We start from the raw sequence: 4,411 nt of genomic DNA, 5'->3' as shown, positions 1-4,411 counted from the left end.
AGATCCGGAGGAGGCGGCGGAGGAGGAGCCAGGGGAGAAATAACTCAAGAGCTGTGCCGATTTAGGTTAACGACGCTCCCAGCCATGGGTGTGCACGTGGAGCGCCCCAGTTGGCGGTGGGGGGCGGGGTGCACGTGGATGCCCCGGGCATCTGCAGGGCTCTCCCCCCTCCCCCCCCCCACTGGGGCTCACATTTGCACACGCCCACAGTCCCATCCCCTCTTCAGGCCTCAGGGTGGAGCTGGTGAAAACAGCCAGGCAGTGGAGGGAGCCCACGGGAGGGAGGGGCAGGGTCGAAGAAGGCCTCAGCCCGGGGGTGGGGGCAGTCGGAGGCCTGGGGGTCCCTTATCTCACCCTCCCGTCCGTGGCCAGAAGGCACTGCCCCGCCTGCCAGCCCTTCCGCGGTGCCTTTGGCTGCAGCTGCCGCTCCCCGACCTTGTCCATGGTGCTGCTGGGCTCCACCTGCACCCTCCGGCCTCACGGACCCAGCCCCCCCGACAATCCTTGCCCTGTGGCTCAAACTGGAAACAGCCACACCTTGGCCCAGGCGTCAGGGCTTTAGGAGAGAACTGAGCTTGTGGTCCGAGAAGGGTCTTTCTGTCAGTTAGGCAGGGGGTCTCTGCCTGGTCCCGCCCACCCAGCCAGATGGGCTGCGAGACCCCAACCTCTTTGGTACTTGTTTCTGCCCCCACTGCATGCACTGGGGCTCAGAGGACCTGCCTGGAGTTTCTCGCCAGGATGGGGTAGGGGCAGCGGCCAGTCTTATGTGGTCTGCCTCCTCCCTTAGAAATAAGCGGGAGCTAGCGCTAGGAAAAGAGGCATTTTAAAAGGTGGCCAAACTTGCACTATTCTCAGCCTCAGCCCCTGGTGTTGTGCCTCCGTGCGGAGCGGAATTCTGGAGGAGGGCCTCCTGGGATAGGCTGCGGGGGCTCCAGAACCCAGTGATCCCAAGCCAACGGTCCCCAGATGCCCATGCCGGCGCCCTGAAGGGAGCTGCTGCTTTCGTGGGCCCTGAGACCTAGCAGGTCCACCACACAGCCTCACCTCTGCTCCTCTACAGTCCCCTCGGACCCCCGCTCGGTATTCCCCTCCCCTGCCGGTCTCTCTCCGGCCACACGGTGGGCTCCCTGCTTGCTCAGCCGGCCTCCTCGCTTCTTAACCCTGCCAGCTCCTTACCCTCCGTCCTTCCGTGCGAATGCCTCCCTGTCTCTCCCTGTGGGGCCCCCCCAGCACTGAAAAAAAGCATCTGCAGGGTCTCAGTCATTACTGTCCACCCATTTGTCTCTCCCCTGGGCTGGGGACTTCTTGAAGACAAGCAGCACCATGGCTGAGTGGCCTCTGAGTCCTTGAGGGAGGGAGGGAGGGAGGGAGGAGTCAGCAGGGTCGTACAGAAGGGATACGGCTGCTAGACACCCAGGGGGTGACGGAGGCCGGGCCAGGTGAAGAAGGGGGCAGGTGGACGGTTGGGGAGCTGTAGCTCGGTTTGTTAATCCTGGTTGTAGCAGAGCCCAGTGTCCGCGGGGAGGGCAGCCACTGGGGTCGGGTTGGTGCCAGAGTCTCTGAGAAGGTGCCCAAGACCCTGGGGCTTAGTGTGGGCCTTGCAATTATTCAGACCCTTGGGAAGGGGACAGCTCACATTTCCTTTCTGGCTGAGCCCCCACTATGGGAGCTGCAGGGTTAAGGAGGCCAGCTGCCCATCCGTCCAGAACCAAGGAGAGGGGACAGGAGCCGCCCGCAGGAAGGGAGGAGCCGGTCCTGCCCTGCTCTTCCCAGTGCCACCCCTGACTGCCCGTCTGAGCCGCTCACTCACTGCCTGACCATGTGTGGGGAAAGTGAGGCTCGGAGACTGAATTTTCAAAAATTTTACAGAGCCGGGATTTGGCGCCAGGACCCCCAGCCCGTTAGCTAGGCATTGAGGTCCAGGGGGCAACCCTGGGTCCCCAGCTGGCCTGGCGCTGCCCAAGTGCACTTCCTGTGGCCTCCTGCTCTGCCCGCTTCTGCTTCTCCTGCCCCCTGGGTCCTCCCCGCCTGGGCCCCCGGCTGGTGGTCTCTCCCCGCATCGTCTCTGTCCTGCTCCTGCTCTCTCTCCAGAGGCTCAAGCTGCAGGACTCTCTTCTTTTGGACTGCTCATGCCTAGGAAACCCTCCACTCATCATGGCCCCCAACTCAGAGATCTCTTCCTTCGTCCCCGATACTCTGTCTGACACGACCCACACTGAATGCTGGAGTCCGGCCCTGATAGAGCCCACGCTGACCGATTCTCCCTGCCCACTGAGGGCATGGGGCTGGGCAGGGCGTGGGTAGCGAGAAAAATTCACATCGGGTCGATCCGCAGTGACGTTCCCCAGGGACTGGGGTGACAACCAACTCGGGCTTGGGGACACAGTGCGGGCTGACAAACTCCGTGACTCGCCCCGTGACTCAGGCACATTCACATCCCTGTCACTTTGCACATGTGCCAAGCAGCACTCCCATCCCGCCCCCAGCCCGGAGATGCTTCTGGGGTGCAGGCTGCCTCACCCATGCCCCAGGGGCTCCAGGAAGTGAGCACTTGGTGTCAAAAGAGACCCAAACGGTGCTTCATCAGACCCAGTCCTGTGGTCAAGCTCAGAACAGCTCAGCCATGTGGGGCTGGGCACCTTGGGGAACGAGCTCGGGCTCCAAGCGTCATCTTGGCTCTTTGTCTCTGATGGATGAGCCCCCAAGTGCCTAGACTTGGAGCACGTAGTGTCTGCCTCTTTGGGTGGCTGTCTCAAACCCTCCCCTCTTCCCTGCCAAGCGAAGCAGTGTGGCCCAAGCCCACCTTCTGTGACTGATCTGGCTGAGGCTCCAACCTGCCGGTGGTGGCGAAGGTTCTGAACCACCCACTTACCCCACAGAGCCTTCCTTCACTGCCACCTCCACTCTTCCCCTCTGAGACACAGCAGCAATCACCCACGTGTCACAAGATGGGGCTGCAGGCACCCTATCTTGGGGTGAAATGTTTCCCTGGCTCTCAGCAGCGCAGGCTTCCTGGGCCCCGGCCAGCGGTCCTGAGGGACCCAGGGGCCCCCACCTCAGGGCTACTTGTGTCCTTCTTCCATTGGGAGATAGGACTCACGGAAGAGCCCTGGAAGTGGGTGTGAACTGGAGGGCAGTGCCTGTCCAGAGAGCCTGCCCAGCGTTCAGCGGTACTTACAGGCCTGGCCCAAGTGAGAGGTGGCTGAAGAAAATGGGGTCCAAGTAGGAGAAGGCGGGCGGCTGGGTCCTGGGGTCTCCTGGGGCCTGAACAGTCTGCCCTGCACTGCCCACCTTCATGACTGGGGTTTGATCCCCTGTGTCCCCACAGCGCCTGGTGCAGACCTCTGGCCACCTCCTGCCAGGCCAGCAAGTCTCCATCAAGTCTTTGCCCTCTCAGGGACCCCGTGCAAGTCTCCGCTCAAAGGCGTCGGCTGAAAGAAGGGGCTTGGGAGGTGGCGGGTACCAGGAAGGGACTGACCGAGTGGGCAGGTGAAGTGGCATCCACCATCTGTTCTCTCTTTGGAGGGAAAGCTTCCTGTGCAGAGGCCGGGAGGGGCTGGAGGAGTGGCCGCTGGGCCGTGGGCTCCCTGAGGTTCCAACATCTAGGCCTTCTTTCCTTCTAGGGTGATGGGTGGGGGGCTCTCTTCCCCCAAATCCCAGGAAGCCAGACCCCTCCCTAGCAAGTCTCAGAGTGCCCAGTTCCCCTTCCGAGGCTGTCCAACCTTGGCCAAGGCTCGACCCCTCCTCCAGGACCAGGCACATCGCCAGCCCCTCCTTCCCCCTCATCCTCCTGCCGAGGTGGCAGCTCCACTCGGGCCCAGGTGTCCAGGGCAGGCCAGGCCCCCGCCCCGCCACGCACCCACACGGCTCCTGGAGTGTAACTGTATCTAACACCTGTCTCATAGGCCCAGGGGCTCCTGGTGCTGGGGAGGGGAGCTCAGAGCTCGAAGGAGGTCCAGGGCCTCACCCAGCCACGCTGGCTGGGGGCTTGCAATTCTGCTTCCACCGGGATATGGTCGGGCAGCACCGGCCCAAGGCCCTGGCCCAGCTGCCGTGGGGAGCGTGTTCCAACCAGGCAGCCACTGGGGTCGGGAGCCGTGGGAGGGCCTGTCAGGACCGGAGGCTCAGTGGCCTCGGCCTGGGAAGGGGCCGCGCCTATGTGTGACCCTGGGGGGGTGGCGGCCCTGTCCGAAGCCCCCTCCCCCCTCCTCATTGTGGCCGCCGCGATGGCGTGGCCTGGCCCCTTACCCACCCCGCAACCTGGCCCGGTGCACACACCTTACCTCGACCCGGGCACCTGGCTCATGCCACGCTGTCCACCGGGCGTCTTCTCGTCATGGGGAGCCCGGCATGGGCGCTGGCGAAGCGGGGAGGCGGCCGAGGTGCTGGCCTGGCCGGCAGGGCCCAGCCG

At 63.8% G+C, this 4,411-nt stretch overlaps 1 protein-coding gene across 2 annotated transcripts in view; it reads right to left on the bottom strand.

Annotated features, from left to right (window-relative positions):
• The window catches only part of FBXL16 (F-box and leucine rich repeat protein 16), a 9,524-nt gene extending 5,120 nt beyond the window's left edge, over window positions 1-4,404 (bottom strand). The window contains exon 1 of one of the 2 annotated variants that reach the window (XM_077762472.1): window positions 4,284-4,404. The gene's annotated coding sequence lies outside the window, so the exon portion shown is untranslated. Of the gene's footprint in view, window positions 1-4,278 lie in introns of both variants that reach the window. The other variant, XM_077762473.1, reaches the window with a different exon arrangement.
• Window positions 4,405-4,411: the final 7 nt, after the last annotated feature.

The sequence above is a fragment of the Crocuta crocuta genome, unplaced genomic scaffold, assembly GCF_008692635.1.
Source record: "Crocuta crocuta isolate KB4526 unplaced genomic scaffold, BGI_CrCroc_1.0 scaffold234, whole genome shotgun sequence".
Lineage (NCBI taxonomy): Eukaryota > Metazoa > Chordata > Mammalia > Carnivora > Hyaenidae > Crocuta > Crocuta crocuta.
This window is presented reverse-complemented; position numbering and strand designations above follow the sequence as displayed.